The sequence below is a fragment of the Hemitrygon akajei genome, unplaced genomic scaffold (genome assembly GCF_048418815.1).
Source record: "Hemitrygon akajei unplaced genomic scaffold, sHemAka1.3 Scf000034, whole genome shotgun sequence".
In the NCBI taxonomy this organism is placed as follows: Eukaryota; Metazoa; Chordata; class Chondrichthyes; order Myliobatiformes; family Dasyatidae; genus Hemitrygon; species Hemitrygon akajei.
Genome location: NW_027331920.1, coordinates 14,041,063 through 14,059,560, shown reverse-complemented (window position 1 = coordinate 14,059,560; position 18,498 = coordinate 14,041,063). Strand labels below are relative to the sequence as shown.

The 18,498-nt window shown below is 43.9% G+C and overlaps 1 protein-coding gene and 1 long non-coding RNA gene across 2 annotated transcripts in view; one reads left to right on the top strand and one right to left on the bottom strand.

Moving 5' to 3' along the window:
• Positions 1 to 18,498, top strand: part of LOC140720008 (uncharacterized) — a 305,271-nt gene that overhangs the window by 208,856 nt on the left and 77,917 nt on the right. The gene's annotated exons all lie outside the window — the stretch shown is intronic.
• Positions 8,452 to 17,875, bottom strand: LOC140719962 (uncharacterized). The gene is made up of 3 exons (XR_012097063.1): positions 17,668 to 17,875; positions 15,978 to 16,241; positions 8,452 to 8,804 (listed from the first exon to the last, which is right to left on the bottom strand). It is a non-coding gene; the product is annotated as an uncharacterized lncRNA (long non-coding RNA).

Here is an 18,498-nt window from a genome sequence, read left to right as displayed (position 1 = left end):
GATATTGAAAAGGCAAATGATATTTATTGCAGGACGGCCTTCTGATTAATTTTTGAAAATGCAATTGATGGGGCTATTGTACTTTTTTCTGATTTTATTTGGACGTCTTGTAAAGGTATGGGTGGGGAGGCATGACATTAAATTGATTTTTATCTTTGGAAGATGATATTAGGAAAGCACAGTTAAATATAAATGTAGCAGCAGTATTTTTACTGTTCAAAAAGTCCGATGGTATTTATGGAAGGAAATAATTTTTATGAAATTGTGGAAATGAGGATGGAGGAGGTGATTATCTAATTGTGTAATTGGATGTCTTGTGTCAGGTACAGGTGGGCAAGTTATAGTCAGGTCGTTATGAGATAGAGATTGGGATCCCACAAGGCAGTATTTATTACTTAATATTATAATATGTGATATTTTTCTCTGAGATAAGTTTTGAAGTATTGAAATCACTATTTGCAGATGATGGCGGTTTATGGATTAGAGGGAGAAATTTCAATTTTACTGGATATAGGATGCACTCGCAATTAATAAGGTCGAACAGTTGGCAAATAGATGGGACAAGTTATGTGTTTTACAAACAGGATTAAAGAACCTGCATTTGATTGGAAATGATAGGAACTGATATGGTCAAACTCTTTAAAAGGTGTCAGTGGTAAGATTTCCAGGTATGTGGATGGATAATAAGCTGACATGGAAGCACCGGATCAGAAAATAATTGATAAATTTAAAGAATCGCTAAATATTCTCAGTTATCCCTGTGGGTATGCTGGGGTGTTACATGAAAATATTTGTTGACCAATCTTGTTTGTTTAATTGGATCTGTTCTTCATTATGGTTGTGGTTTATCGATCAGATTCATCTTCAACTTTAAATTGTTTGGGTGTGATACAAGCACAGGCTTTGAGATTGTGTTGTGGTGCATTCAGGTCTGTTTCAGCTTTACTGGTTGAAATTGTGGAGTTTGAATTTAATGTTAACATACTGGATTAATTTAAGTGGGAAGAAATGAGCATCCTGTTAAAGGTGTGTTGGAGGACTGTTGGGAACTTCAGAAGATGGGTGTTTTTAGTTTTGGGTGCCTAGGTTCTTATCACGCTTGAAATATGTGTTTGTTGGGTTGTGCAAAATGTCCCACAGTCCCATTCTCGGTAACCCCACCTTGTTTCTTTCAATGCCTTTAGTTGATTATAGGATACACGATTTAATGAAGTCTAACAATTCTGTTATGCCTGAGAATTTCAATATATATTAAGGACATTATTTAAATAGCTTAACCATTTTTCCAGAAGGATCAAAATATAATTTAACTGGGAATGTTGCTGTTGCTGCGTTATGCGTGTATTATTGATAACAATAAAGAAACGACCTACCAGCCATTTATCAGGATTTACAACAGAATCGCTTGCCATCATTTCGTGCTTACAGTGGGTGGAGGAAATTTGTCCATGTAAAGTTTTAATTTGTTAAGAGTCCCTTTCGGTTTTGAAGAGTCTTAAAACAGGTCATTCTCGCAGCAGGTCAAATTTACTGCTGGAAACTCATCAAACATTGTTTCGTATTCAACGGATTGGATTCGGGATCTGCACTGATTTGGGGTGTATGAAGACACGGTGAGCAGTCGGGTCCTGAGGAGTCGGGAGACCAGAGGGATCTGGGAACACAGATTCATAATTACTTGAAAGTGGCGTCACAGGTAGATAGCGTCGAAATGAGAGCTTTTGGCACATTGGACTTCATGAATCAAAGTATTGAGTACAGGAGATGGGATGTTATGTTAAAGTTGTATAAGACGTTGGTCAGGCCTAATCTGGAGTATTGTGTGTAGTTTTTGTTACCGACCTGAAGGAAAATTATCAACAAAATTGAAAGAGTGCAGAGAAATTTACAATACGTTTGCTGGGACTTGAGGACTCGAGCTTTAGAAAAGGTAAGGACTTTATTGCCTTTAGTGTTGGAAAATGAAGGGGGATTTTGCAGATTTGTACACAATTATGAGTGTTGTTGACAGGGTAAATTGCAGACAGGATTTTTCCTCTGAGGTTGGGTGAGATGGGAACTAGAGGTCGCAGTTTAAGGGTGAAAGGTGAAATGTTTGTGAGGAACCTGAGTGGGATTTCCTTCACTCAGAGGGCGGTGAGGGTGTGGGAAGAGCTGTCAGTGGAAGTTATGGATTTCACTGCAGAGAAGTTTGGATCAGTACATGGAAGGGAGGGGTATTGAGGGCCATGGTCCAGCTTCGTTTATAACAAATTCGGTACGGACTAAATGGGCAAAAGGGTTTGTTTGTTTGTTGTAGTGCTCTCTGACTCTGGCGGTGTGCTGTAATGGGAGAGATCCCGAACATCTGTCATCCCCACCACCCCACTCGGGATACGGTTCCCTTGTCCTCACCTACCACCCCACCATCCTCCTGGTTCAACGTATAATTCTCCGTAACTTCCGCCACCTTCAACAGGATCCCACTACCAAGCACATTTTTCCCTCCCCGCCTTTCTGCTTTCCGCAGGGATCCCTCCCTTCGCAACTCTCTTGTCCTCTCACCACCCCCCCCCCCCCCCATCCCTTCCCACCGATCTCCTTCCTGGCGGAACAAGTGCTACACCTGCCCTTACGCTTCCTCCCTCACCACCATTCAGGGCCCCAGATAGTCCTTCCAGGTGAGGCGACACTTCACCTGTGAGTCGGCTGGTGTGGTATACTGCGTCCGGTGCTCCCGGTGTGGCCTTTTATATATTGGTGAGACCCGACGCAGACTGGGAGACTGTTTCGGTGAACCGCCAGAGAAAGCAGGATCTCCCAGTGGCCACACATTTTAATTCCACGTCCCATTCCCATTCTGATATGTCTATCCATGGCCTCCTCTACTGTCAAGATGAATCCACACTCAGGTTGAAGGAACAACGCCTTATATACCGGCTGGGTAGCCTCCAACCTGATGGCATGAACATTGACTTCTCTAACTTCAGTTAATGCCCCTCCTCCACTTCGTACCCCATCCCTGACTTATTTAGATTTTTTTCTCTCTCTCTCTGCCCATCTGTCTACCTGTTCTCCATCTCCCTCTGGTGCTCCCCTCCCCCTTTCTTTCTTGCCTGGCCTGCTGTGTTCCACCAGCATTGCGTGTGTGTTGCTTGAATTTCCAGCATCTGCAGATTTCCTCGTGTTTGCCATAACTTAAGAAAGCTTTTAAATGAAAACAACACGATCCAGCGTAATTTTTTCCTACATGAACGAATAGTGGCACAGTGTGCCAAATTCTAAGTCGTGTCACTGTAATAGATAGATAGATAAATACTTTATTCATCCCCATGGGGAAATTCAACATTTTTTCCAATGTCCCATACACTTATTGTAGCAAAACTAATTACATACAATACTTAACTCAGTAAAAATATGATATGCATCTAAATCACTCTCTCAAAAAGCATTAATAATAGCTTTTAAAAAGTTCTTAAGTAGTTTACTTAAATACATTAAATACAATCGACCCCGGCACTTTAACATATCTTACTCCTGGCGGTTGAATTGTAAAGCCTAATGGCATTGGGGAGTATTGACCTCTTCATCCTGTCTGAGGAGCATTGCATCGATAGCAACCTGTCGCTGAAACTGCTTCTCTGTCTCTGGATGGTGCTATGTAGAGGATGTTCAGGGTTTTCCATAATTGACCGTAGCCTACTCAGCGCCCTTCGCTCAGCTACCGATGTTATACTCTCCAGTACTTTGCCCACGACAGAGCCCGCCTTCCTTACCAGCTTATTAAGACGTGAGGCGTCCCTCTTCTTAATGCTGCCTCCCCAACACGCCACCACAAAGAAGAGGGCGCTCTCCACAACTGACCTATAGAACATCTTCAGCATCTCACTACAAACATTGAATGACGCCAACCTTCTAAGGAAGTACAGTCGACTCTGTGCCTTCCTGCACAAGGCATCTGTGTTGGCAGTCCAGTCTAGCTTCTCGTCTAACTGTACTCCCAGATACTTGAAGGTCTTAACCTGCTCCACACATTCTCCATTAATGATCACTGGCTCCATATGAGGCCTAGATCTCCTAAAGTCCACCACCATCTCCTTGGTCTTGGTGATATTGAGACGCAGGTAGTTTGAGTTGCACCATATCACAAAGTCCTGTATCAGTTTCCTATACTCCTCCTCCTGTCCATTCCTGACACACCCCACTATGGCCGTGTCGTCAGCGAACTTCTGCACATGGCAGGACTCCGAGTTATATTGGAAGTCTGATGTGTACAGGGTGAACAGGACCGGAGAGAGCACGGTCCCGTGCGGCGCTCCTGTGCTGCTGACCACCGTGTCAGACCTACAGTCTCCCAACCGCACATACTGAGGTCTATCTGTCAAGTAGTCCACTATCCAGTCCACCATGTGAGAGTCTACTCCCATCTCCGTTAGTTTGTGCCTTAAGATCTTGGGCTGGATGGTGTTAAAGGCACTAGAGAAGTCCAGGAATGTAATCCTCACAGCACCACTCCCACCTTCTCCTTATACGCAAACTGAAGAGGATCCCGGGCGTGCCTGGTTTGTGGCCTCAGATTCTGTATTATCAGCTGTTCCATGGTCTTCATCACGTGCGACGTCAAGGCAACAGGTCTGAAGTCATTCAATTCCTTTGGTTGTGGTTTCTTCGGTACTGGGACAATACAGGATGTTTTCCACTGTCTGGGTACTCTTCTCTGCTCCAGGCTCATGTTGAAGATGCGCTGTAGTGGTTCTCCCAGCTCAGTCGCACAGGCCCTCAGTAATCGTGGGGAAACTCCATCCGGTCCCGCCACCTTGCTGGTACAGATCTTCCTCAGTTGACCTTCCACCTGTGCAGCCGTAATCCTGGGCGTGGGCAAGGTCTCCTGTGAGTGGCTATTTTCCTGTGAGGGAAGTAAGCCTGGTGTGGAGTTCTGCGGTGAGGATGAGATTGTGCTGTCCAACCTATTGAAGAAGTTGTTCAGCTGGTTCGCTTTCACCACATCTCCACTTATGTTTGCCCCCCGCTTTGCACCGCATCCGGTGATGATCTTCATCCCATCCCACACCTCCTTCATGCTTTTTTTCTGCAGCTTTTGTTCTAGCTTCCTCCTATACTGCTACAACAAGTGTATGGGACTTTGGAAAAATTGTTGAATTTCCCCATGGGGATGAATAAAGTATCTATCTATCTATCTATCATTCTATCTAATTTGCAGGTTGAGTCGCTTGTCAGGAAGGCAAATACGGTGTTAACATTCACTTCGAGAGGACGAGAATATAAAACCAAGGATGTAATATTGAAGCTTCATAAAGCACCGGCAAGGCCTCACTTGGAGTATTCTGATCAATTTTAGACCTCTTATCTTAGAAAGGGTGTGCTGACATTGGAGAGGGTTCACGAGAGGTTCGCATAAATGATTCCTGGATTGAAAGCCTTGTCATATTAAGAGCCAATGTGGCTCTTCATCTGGTTTAAATCATGTGTAGAATCGCGTGATCTTGTGAACACACACACACACACACACACACACACACACACACACACACACACACACACACACACACACACACACACACACACACACACACACACACACACACACACACACACACACACACACACACACACTGTCACATCTGCCTCCCCAGGTCTCCACTCTATTATGTGTTAGTTCAATATTCGGTTGGTTTCAATGTGATTTCATCCTTATTTTTCTAAACTTAACGAGTACAGGCCGAGAGTCATCAAACGCTCCTCATATGTTCATTCTTTTATTCCCTGTTCAACCTCCTCAAATGTATTGAGCAGTGTTACCAAATGTAACGTTTAAGAGAGAACCAGCAGCAATAGATTACACCTGGAGTCTGGTTTTGATGTTAAAACCATTATCTTTATTAGTAACCACTTGTAATATAGTAACTCAACCAAGATAAACAAAAGTTCACAATGTTGTGGTGTGTATGTGTAAATATAACTCCCAGCTATTGAGCTTGGGGGAATAAGGCTCAGAGTCTTGAGATGGTAAAGTAGGAAAGTTCAGTCATCCACAGAATAAATGATGGGGAAGAGATATTCGAAATGCACATTGTACTGGAGAGAGAAGGCAAGTACAAAGTATTCCACAGGTTCCACGCTGGGGAAACGAGATAACAGCCGCCGTAAATCTTGTCCGTCATCGTTCCAAACCCACATACGAATTATCACCGAAAACGACCTGTCACAGGAATATCGTCTTCCAGAGGTTACCACACAACATACCCAGGCAAGGGTTAACACGTATATCCCACAAGATATCCCAAAATCTACTCCTGTGGATTATACGAAGTGACAATCAAACATTCTGGAGGAAACTTGCCCCGGTAGTTCGTAATTCCAAGTCTTGCGAAGACTGCCAGAGTAGCTGTTTTTTTCTCTCTCTCCCTCTCTCTCTCTCTCTCTCTCTCTCTCTCTCTCTCTCTCTCTCTCTCTCTCTCTCTCTCTCTCTCCGTCTCTGTATTTTAATCTGCACACACCGCGACAGCCTGTCAGTGACGTCATAGTCCCGCCTCACTCAGGCGCTTACAGCGACAGTCCACAGTAAACGAAACCTGTGGGTTGGTAACAGCAGAGACTCTCCGAGATCTCCCCTCTTCAGAATAAATCCCATGATATTGTGTATCCCTTACAAACAATGCAATGTTGTATAATTCCAACAATTACACAACATTTATTGAATTGTGATTTATTGTATTGTGTTTCACACAGCTTGTTGTCCAGGGACTGGGTTCTAATCACGCTGGGAATATGGGTTCGTTGGATTATGCAATATGTCCCACTGTCGCGTTCTTTGTAAACCCACATTGATTTTCTCAATGCCTTTAGTTGATTTAAGGATACACAATTCAATGAAGTCTAAGGATTCTGTTCTGGTTGAGAATCTTGATTCGTCAATATATTGTGGAAAATTATTATGATATCAAAACCGAACAGGCATCTGAACAAATTACAACTTTACATGAACAAATTTCCACCACCCACTATAAGCCTAAATTGAGGGAAACAGATTCTACTATATATACTGATAAATGGTTGGTAAGTTGTTTCTTTATCATTACCTGTAATTCATGCATAAAAACAATCCCAGTTAAGTTGTAATTTGTTCAGATGCCTGTTCGGTTTTGATGAGTCTTAAAACAGGTAATTCTTGCAGTAGGACAGATTTACTGTTGGAAACTCATCAAACATTATTTAAGACGCAGAGTATTGATTTATATTTCCACTTCTTATGGGTCCCTGCACACAGCGTTTCAGTTACAAAAACTGTTAAAATTTCAACTAGCATATCAGAAGCTAAGCGGTTGGTGGGTTAATAATTATATCGAGACTGGTAGGATAAAGGACATCAAATGAGACACCTTTACAGAATACATACCTGTTGGGTTTATGGGAGATCGGGGGTAAAACAAGAAGATAAGTAATCACGTTGACACGACTTAGAATTTGGCACACTATGCATCATTATTCCTTCGTTCGTGTTGGAAAACATTACTCTCTGTCGTTTAGTTTTCATTTAAAAGTTTTCTTAAGTAATGGCAGTAATTTTAATTTAATTCACGGTATTGTGTCTCGTTACGTACAATCTATAGGACTTTTGAGGGGTTATTTAGGTTTCATTTGTAAAAGGAAGCAGTGAGGGATTTATGTCCCAATTCTCTACACCACACTCCAGTACAGTTAGTGGAGTGTCAACCGTCGTTTATTCAAACCCGGCACTCGTTCTTCACTTTAGCCAATCATTCAAGGGGAAGGCGGAGACTGCTGTGATTGACAGTAGATTAGCCATCCAGCATCCGAATAGACCGTTGCCATTTTGTGGCGTCAGGCAGTGAGTTCGGTGAGCGGGAATTGGAATATATTGACATATGTACAGACCAATGAGCGAGGGGCATCCGGAGTAGTTGTTTGACTGACATCTGACGGACCCAGTGAGGTATCGACACTCCAGGACAATCCATTTACACTCCCCACCCCCTCCACCCACACGATCCCAATGTTCCGCCGCTGCTGGTCAAAGGGACAATCCGCCCGGTTATAACACCTGGGAGATGAGGCGGTGAATGTGATGAGCTGGAGCCCGAACCGGAGACACTGCGGCCGCCTCTGCCGTGTGCTCAGGACGCGGCTTTATTAATGAACTGAAGCCCCGAGGTGACCGGATATTTCACCGGCTCATCACCTGATAACGTCTGATCGGCGCAATCCCCACGGAGACAGATTGTGATTACATTAATGAATTAATATTTAACCGTATGTGGGAGTCAGCTGTCTCAACAAAGGTGACTGATCAATTGAATATGCTGCCAGTGTAAATTTGCCTTGAGACTCGTCACAGCTCCAAATCTGCACACAGCCCCACATACACATGAAGTGCGAGAATCATTTCACGGAATGGCTGTCTCCATGAAAAAAAAATCAAAAACAGAGGTCAAAGTTCATATTGCATTTATTATTGAAGTCTGTATAAAGGGAAAAACCATGAGATTTGTAACACCTCGAAATCCACCGGTTCCCCCAAGTCAGTGTTCAGCCCCGAATCCGCCAACACACCCACTCTTCACATATCTGCAAATCGGTGTGCACCCACAAATCTGTGCTCACCGAAAAAACCCCACATTCAACCCTCCAGTCAGTGTGCACCCCAAAGCAACCGACACACCTGTTACCAGCTCCTGTTTCCTTAACTCTGAGTGTCACTTTCAGAGGCTGGAGCTGGTTTCTGAGTGACAGCCGAAGAGAGAGAGAATATTTAAGAACTGTGTTCACAAAACAGCTGCCTTCTCCTGAAAAGTAGCAAGAACAAAGTTTAAATTTCAAACACACGTCCACATGCATAGTCCCCATATTCTAGTTGACATCCCCTTAAATCTACGCTCCTCCCCAAACCATCCTCACCCCGGTGTCAGTGGGTGCCCGCAATTCCACCAACACCCCCATATTCACTGACAAACCCCTATGTCTGCGCAAATCCCTGTGCACCCCATATGCGCCAAAACGTTTCTAAGTCAGCACAATCCTCAAATCCGTGTGCAACCCCAAATCCGCTGAGACACTCAAATCTGTGCGCAGCCCTAAATACTCCCAAATCCCCGTGAACCCTCAAATGCCCAAAGCAGTGTGACCCCCAAATTCACCAACACTCCAAAATCCATATTCACCAACATACCCTGAAACCTTCGCACATCCGCAAATCAATGTGCAGACCCATTTCCATGTGAACCCCCAAACCCGCTGACATCCCCACAAGCACACTAGATTATCCCAGAGAAAGAATCATTTCAAACAGTTCACAAAATAGCGACATCCATCTTAAAACGCTGAAAATGCAAACTGCATTCATATTTAAAGTATTTTTGTATGTCTGAATGTCTGTGTGTTTATATGCGTCCTCGTATGTGTCTGTCCGTCTCTTTGTGTGTCTGTGTGTGTTTGTGTCAGAGACCAGCTCGCAGAGGGTGCTCGGTCTTTGTCGTGACGGTGTAGCTACTGAGAACACACGGCTATCCCGTCCACTCCACATCCCCTCCCCCGCCTATTCTGCAGCGCACAGAAAGGGAACAAACTGGCCTCTCCCGGAAACCACAAGCCTTCATCTCTGAGAGAACATTGCTGCTTTCCAAACTGTGAAGTATTACACAACATCTATAATTCACTGTGAATGTCAACCGTCATCACAGTGCGGGGTGGGGGGTCGGGAAAGCGGGCGACAGAAAAGGGGGAAGATTAGGGAGGAATGTGTGGAGGAAAGAGTGGGGCAGTGTGGATGAGAACGGATGAAGAGAGGAGGACAGGGAGAAAGAGATTGAGGCTACATATATTTAGTCTCTCTCTCTCTCTTTCCCTCCTCTCTCCTCCACATTCCCTTCCCCCGCCTATTCTGTAGCACATAAAAAGGGAATAAACTGGCCTCTCCCGGAAACCACAAGCCTTTATCTTCTGAGAGAACATTGCTGCTTTCCAAACAATGAAGAATGACACAACATCTATAATTCACTGTGCAAGTCAACCGTCATCACAGTGCGGGGCGGGGGATGTGGGGACGGGAGGGTGGCCGGGAGAGCGGGCGACAGAAAAGGGGGAAGATTAGGGAGGAATGTGTGGAGGAAAGAGTGGGGCAGTTTGGATGAGAACGGATGAAGAGAGGAGGACAGGGAGAAAGAGATTGAGGCTACATATATTTAGTTTCTCTTTCCCTCCTCTCACCTCCACACTCCCCTCCCCCGCCTATTCTGTAGCACATAAAAAGGGAACAAACTGGCCTCTCCCGGAAACCACAAGTCTACATATTCCGAGAAAACATTGTCACTGTCCAAAAAACGAAGAATTGCACAACATCAGACAATTCACTGTGCGAGTCAACCGTCATCACAGTGCGGGGTGGGGGATGTGGGGACGGGAGGATGGCCGGGAAACGAGCTGCAGTAAAGGAGGAACTGGGGAGAGTGTGAGAGGCAGGGGAAGCATTGGGTAGAAAGGGAGACAGAGACAACAAGGTAAAGGAGGAGAGTGTGAGTGGGTAGGGTAGGGAGGAATGTGCTGAGGACACGGGTGTGTCAGTGGGGAAGGGAACAGATGAAGAGAGGAGAGAGACAGAGAGTGTGTGGAAGAGAAGGAAATAGGTGAGGGGAGAGGAGGAAGAGAAAGAATGAGGGAGTGGGAGACAAGAGATGGAGAGAAAGAGACAGTGAGGGAATGGGGAAGCAGAGGTGGCAAAAGTGGGAAGGGGTGAAGATGGGGGCAGGAGGGTGGCGAGATTTTGAGCCAAAGATGAGGAACTAGAAATTTTTGGGAAGTGGGGTGAACGCCAATGTGAAGTTGAAGGGAGTGTGTGTGTGTGTGTGTGTGTGTGTGTGTGTGTGTGTGTGTGTGTGTGTGTGTGAGTGTGTGTGTGTGTGTGTGTGAGTGTGAGAGAGAGTGTGTGTGTGTGAGAGTGTGAGAGAGTGTGTGTGTGTGTGTGTGTGTGTGTGTGTGAGTGTGAGAGAGAGAGTGTGTGTGTGTGTGTGGGGGGGGGGTGTGTATGTGTTTGTTTGTTTTCAACTACTTTACAATCCCTGGCTCTGATCGCCACACTTTGACCATGGATATCCAGTATCAATTCACTTCTATTCCCAGCAGGAAATCCTGAAAGCACATCGTTTGCTTCCCGACAACAGCCCTAACCAATTCCCCTTCATTGACACTTTATTTGGAGTCAGAGAGCACTATAACAAACAAACAAACACTTTTGCCCATTTAGTCCGTACCGAATTGTTATTCTGCCGAGTCCCATAACCGCAGTTGGACCATTGCCCTCAATACCACTCCCGTCCATGTACCGATCCAAACTTCTCTGCAGTGAAATCCATAACTTCCACTGACAGCTCTTCCCACACCCACACCACCATCTGAGTGAAGGAATTCCCACTCAGGTTCCTCTTAAATATTTCACCTTTCACCCTTAAACTGCGACCTCCAGTTCCCATCTCACCCAACCTCAGAGGAAAAATCCTGCCTGCATTTACCCTGTCAACAACACTCATAATTTGGTATAAATCTGCAAAATCCCCCTTCATTTCCCAACACTAAAGGGAATAAAGTCCTCAACTTTTCCTAAAGCTCGAGTCCTCAAGTCCCAGCAAACGTATTGTAAATTTTCTCTGCACTCTTTCAATGTTGTTGATAACTTTCCTTCAGACCAGTAACAAAAACTACACACAATACTCCAGATTAGGCCTGACCAATGCAGTAAAGCCGAAACAGGGGATAACTTTACTGCACCACAACACCATCTCAAAGCCTGTGCTTGTATCACACCCAAACATAATAAAGTTGAAGCTGAAGCTGATCTATAAACCACAACCATAATCAAGAACAGATCCAATTAAACAAATGAGATTGGTCAACAAATACTTTCATGTAACACCCTAGAATACCCGCAGGGATAACTGAGCATATTTAATGTTTCTTTATATTAATCAATTATTTTCTTATCCGGTGCTTCCATGTCAGCTAATTATCCATCCACATGCCTGGAAATCTTACCACTGAAACCTTTTAAGGAGTTTGACCATATTAGTTCCTATCATTTCCAATCAAGTGCAGGTTCATTAATCCTGTCTGTAAAACACATAACTTGTCCCATCTATTTGCCGACTTTTCGACCTTATTAATTGCGAATGCATCCTATATAGTAAAATAGAAATTTCTACCTCTAATCAATACACCTCCATCATCTGCATATAGAGATTTACACAACGATAAACCTATCTCAGAAAAAAATATTAATTGTAATATAAAATAATAAATACTGCCTGTGGGATCCCAGTTTCTATCTCATAACAACCTGAATATAACTTTCCCACCCATACCTGACACAAAACGTTCAATTAAAACAACTCAAAGTTAGATACCAGCCCCTCCATCCTCATTTCCACAATTTATTAAAAATTCTTTCCTTCCATAAATAACATCTGCCTTTTGAATAGCAAAATTACTGCTGTTACAACATCTATATTTAACTGGCTTTACTAATACCATCTTCCAAATATAAAAATGAATTCAATGTCATACTTGCCCATCCATACCTTTACAAGACGTACAAATAGAAACAATCAGAAAAAATTGTACAATAGCCCTCTCAATTGCATTTCCAAAAATTTATCAAAAGTCCATCAATAAATATTATTTGCCTTTTCAATATCAAAAATATTGCTATTACAACTCTTTATTTAACTGTACTTTCCTAATATGATCTTCCAAACCCAAACTGATTCCAATGTTATTTAAGGCAGAGATTGCTAGGTATCTGAGTAGCCAGGGTATCAAAGGTTATGGTGAGAAGGTGGGGGAGTGGGACTAAATGGGAGAATGGATCAGCTCATGATAAAATGGCAGAGCAGACTCGATGGGCCGAATGACCGACTTCTGCTCCTTTGTCTTATGGTCTTATTCTACCGTTCCAAATTCCCCTCTGATAAAACGTGAAATGACCTCTTTTATCAAAAATATAATTCAAACACTCAATTACCATACATTCCACAAGTTTACATAAATGAGACTTTAATGATATTGGTCTACAAGAAGGACGATCAGACGGCGAGATCCGGGTTTTAGAATGGGAACTACTACAACCATTTTCCATGAGAAAAGTCGATGGCCAAACCTCCAAATACGATTCAGAAAGTTAATATTCTCACAAAAGAAAATTACACACATAACTGTTGAATCAAGATTTTCTACAAGTTCATGATACATTTTATTCCCATTCACAACACTATACTTTGCCCCTTTCCTTATAAAACTGACAACACCATGCCTCTACCAACTAACCTGTCAAGCCAAACGACAATATAATCCTGCACAGCAATAAAACTTAAAATGTGCAGGTTTCCTGAACAGATATAACATCGGAAGAATCTGACAAATCGGAAATAAACTGCTGAAAGTGTTGACCATGTAAAATCAGGTTTCTTGCATTTCACTTCAATATTTCAATTCCATTACATATCTTCACAAGTAGACTGGGATGCAGAAACCCCCACAAATCAGAGCTTCATTTACAGCTTCCCACAAAACACCAGTTACACCAAGATACCTTTCTGCAGCTTTCACAATAATTTTAATTTCCTCAGTAGGATGACATGTCTGAGCAGTGCAATTCACCTCATCGGTTATAAACATCACAAACTTCATTTCATCCAGCAGTGAAGTATCTTTGGAGACAGAACTGTGATGCCGGCATATATCCACTGACGTCACAGTCTGTTCTTTGAGTGGGGTCACTTTATCCAGTTTACCTGCTCTGCTTGCTGTACTTGTCCTTGAACAGGCCCTTCTGCTCACTGTGTTGTTCTGAACCCATTGCACTGGTCATTTCATGCCTTACTAAACCAATCTCTTCTGCCTACACAAGGGACACATCCCTCTATTCTCCTCACATTCACGTGGTATCTGATAGCCTCTTTCGCATCTGCCTCCACCACCACCTGTTATTCACTCCAGACACCCACCACTATGGGAATGAAAAACAAAACTTGAAACGCAAATCTCCTTTAAACATCCTGAGTCAGGTTTTTAACATCATTGTCTTTTCTAATTGTTTTTTTCCAACAGCAGCTATGCAGAGAAAAGATACAAAATTACACTAAATTACAAAATACTTCAATAGTGCAAAAAGGTCCAATGAGGATGTGTTACCCCCTTTCTCCTGAAGTGCATGCCCACTGGCATTGGACATTTCCTCCTTAGAGAAAAAATCCCGGCTGTCCACTCTGTCTGTGTCTCTCACATTCCTGTAAACGTCTGTCAGACCTCCCTCAGCCTCTGCCGCTCCGGAGAAAATTACCCGAGATTGTCCAGTCTCACTTTATCCAGGCAGCATCCTGTTAAGCCTCTTCCACTCACCACCCAAAACCTCCAAATTATTCCTGCATGAGAATGCAATTCTCCAGATGTGGTTAAACTAGAGATTTATACAACTGCAACATAACTGCCTGACAATGGAACCACTATCTGGGAGTTATGAACTCGGATTCCAAGATCTCTCTGTAGATCAACACTGTCCAATCTCGCCCCATGAGTATAACAGCAACGAGATAATGCTGAGGCTTTATAAGACAGGCCACACTTGGAGTATTGTCAACAATGCTGGGCCCCATATATCAGATAGGATGTGTTGTCATTGGAGAGAGTCCAGAGGAGGTTCAGAAAGATGGTTTCGGGAATGAAGGAGTTAAAACATGAGGAGCATTTGGCCGTTTGGACCCTGTGTTCACTGGAACTCAGAAAAATGCGGGGGCATCTCATTGAAACCTACCGAATGTTGAAAGGACTGGATAAGGTGGATGTGGAGAAGGTATTTCCTGTGGTGGGGCACAGCCACAAAGTCGAGGGGCCACCTTTTCAAACAGAGGTAAGTAGCTTATTTTTTGTATTAGCCAAGGTGTATTGGATCTGTGGAATGCTCTGCCACAGACTGCGGTGGAGGCCGAGTGTGTGGGTATATTCAAGGCGGAAGTTGATCGTTTCCTGATCGGTCAGGGCATCAAAGGATATGGCGGGAGGTCAGATATCTGGAATTGAGTGCGATCTGGGATCAGCCATGATGGAAAGGTGGCTGACTCAATGGGCTGAATGGCCTAATTCTGTTCCTATGCCTTATGGACTTATGAACAGAAGCCCCCTCAATCAGGATGAATCTCCTCTGCACTCTTCCAGCACAAAACATCCTTTGTACAGAATGCTAAGCGGAACTGAATGTAACTTTTCAAGAACGTTGTCAAGTCAGGCAGCATCTGTTGAGGGGAATAGAGTCGATGGTTGGGACAGAACCGCTCCCTTACGGCACTAACACAGGCCCTTCGGCCCAACCTTACCATGCTGTCCTCCTGTCCATTTAAACTAATCCTTCTGCCTGTCTTTGACACAGAACACAGAAATCTACAGCACATTACAGGCTCTTCAGCCCACAATGTTGTACCGACCATGTAACCTACTCTAGAGACTGCCTAGGATTTCCTGATCGTATATCCCTCTATGTTTCTAAGCTCCATGTACCTATCTAAGAATCTCTTAAAATATCCTATTGTATCCACCTCCAACATCGCTGCCAGCAGTGCATTCCATGCACCCACCACTCTCTGTGTAAGAAACTTACCCCTGACATTCCCTCTGTACCGACTTCCAAGTAGCTTAAAACTACGTCCCCTCGTGTTAGTCACTTCAAGCCTGGGAAAATGCCTCTGGTTATCCACATAGTCAAAGCCTCTCATCATCTTATTACAATTACTTATGTACAGGTTAGGAGAAATATTCCTTCAACATCACCTCACAGCTCTTGAACTCAATCCCACGGGTGATGAAGGCCATCACACCAGACGTTTTCCTAACAACACTGCCAACCCCCACAGCAGCTTTGAGTGTCGTATGGACATGGACCCCAAGATCTCTCTGACCCTCCACACTGCCAAGAGTCTTACCATTAATATTATATTCTGTGTTCAAATTTGACCTGCAGAAATGAATCTCTTCATCTGTGTTGAACTCCATCTGCCACTTCCCAGTTTTGCATCCGATGCGAGGAAATAGATTGCTGAGCCTCTGGCTAGGATCATTATGTCCTCATTGTCCACGGGAATGGTCCCGGAGGATTGGAGGGAGGCGAATGTTGTCCCCTTGTTCAAAAAGGGTAGTAGGGATAGTCCAGATATAGACCATTGAGCCTTACATCTGTGGTGGGAAAGCTGTTGGAAAAGATTCACAAAGATAAGATTTATTGGCATTCAGAGATCATGGTCTGATCAGTGACAGTCAGCATGGCTTTCTGAAGGGCAGATCGTGTCTAACAAGCCTGATGGAGTTCTTTTAGGAGGTGACCCGGCATATAGATGAGGGTAGTGCAGTGGATGTGATCTACATGGATTTTAGTAATGCATTTGATAAGGTTCCACACGGTAGGCTTATTCAGAATGTCAGTAGGCATGGGATCCAGGGATGATTGACCAGGTGGATTCAGAATTGGTTTGCCTGCAGAAAGCAGAGAGTTGTGGTGGAGGGAGTACATTCGGATTGGAGCGTTATGACTAGTGATGTCCCACAAGGATCAGTTCTGTGACCTCTACTTTTCGTGATTTTTATTAACGACCTGGATGTCGGGGTAGAACGATGAGTTGGCAAGTTTGCAGAAGACACAAAGGTTGGTGGTGTTGTGGATAGTGCAGAGAATTGTCAAAGATTGCAGAGAGACATTGATAGGATGCAGGAGTGGACTGAGAAGTGGCAGATAGAGTTCAACCTGGAGAAGCGTGGGGTGGTAGACTTTGGAGGGACAAACTCCAAGGCAGAGTACAAAGTAAATGGTAGGATACTTGGAAGTGTGGAGGAGCAGAGGGATCTGGGTCTCCATGTCCACAGTTCCCTGAAAGTTACCTCACAGGTAGACAGAGTCGTTAAGAAAGCTTATGGGGTGTTAGCTTTTATAAGTCGAGGGACAGAGTTTAAGAGTCGCGATGTAATGTTGCAGCTTTATAAAACTCTGGTTGGGCCACACAAGGAGTACTCTGTCCAGTTCTGGTCGCCTCACTATTGGAAGGCTGTGGAAGCATTGGAAAGGGTACAGAGGAGATTTACCAGAATGCTGCCTGGTTTAGAGGGTGTGGATTATGATCAGAGATTAAGGAAGCTAGGGCTTTACTCTCTGGAGAGAAGGAGGATGAGAGGGGAAATAATAGAGGTATAGTTGATATTAAGGGGAATAGATAGAGTGGACAGCCAGCGCCTCTTCCCCAGGGTACCACTGCTCAATACCAGAGGACATGGCTTTAAGGTAAGGGGAGGGAAGTTCAAGGGAGGATAATAGAGGAAGATTTTATACTCAGGGAGTGGTTGGTGCGTGGAATGCACTGCCCGAGTCAGTGGTGGAGGCAGATACACTAGTGAAGTTTAAGAGATTACTAGACAGATATATGGAGGAATTTAAGTTTAGGGAGGCAGAGTTTAAGTGGCGGCACAACATTGTGGGCCGAAGGGCCTGTACTGTGCTGTATGGTTCTGTGTTCTATCTATTTCCCGCTGGAATCTCTCTTTTTTTAAAATTTTTTATTGAAGGCACGACACAGTACAGAAAACATAATGCATTACATTTTCCTCCATTTTGCTTTTATACCTTACCCCTCAACAACACCACAACGTCATCAGTGAGGCCTTCTGGGAATTGTAGTCATTATCCTCGCTCGCTCCCTGTCAAAGCATGTTTCGTCAGCCACCACAGACGTCACCGAAACAGACCCACCGAGGTGCGAAGGGGAATCACACCCGTCCTTGTGGGCGCCGAGGCCGGCGACACCGACAGAAGCGAATCGCTGATCTCCGCCATGGCGATGGAGCGGAAGAGGAGGGGCTGCTCATGGGCCGATTTACTCCAGCCTATAGTAGCTCAGACTTAAAACTGAACCCTGCTGTCATTGGCTATAGTGCCTGTCGCTCAAATGGGAACTCAGAGGGTGATTAGTTTATGTGAACGTCAGTCAGCCTTCCTGTCTTTATGAGTTTGGATTTGGATTTATAACGGGACAGGAAGCAAATTGGGAGAAATGTGAGTTTTTATGTGATGGTTCATCAGTCTCCGAGTTACATTATTAACATTAAAAGGGCAAAGGCCGTGGTGAGGAAGTAGGTGATTTACTGGAGGTTATATAGAGATAATATTGGAAGGGATATCAAACTTGGAATTGTTTGGGATATGTTTTCGAAAATGGGATTTGTGGGGTTCATAATATTCCAGTGTTGATTAATGAGGGCAAAATGATTGTTACTAAAACAGGGAAGGTTGTGTTACTGGCTGGGTCATTTGCTAACATTAATAATCAGGATAATTTAAGTGAAGAAGTTAAACAATGTTGGGATATGTTTTTCAGTGAATACCCCGATGTGCTGGAAGTCAGCTGTAGCAATGACAGTATCACTGAGGGAGAGATTTCTTTGTATGAATTTAAGAAGTCT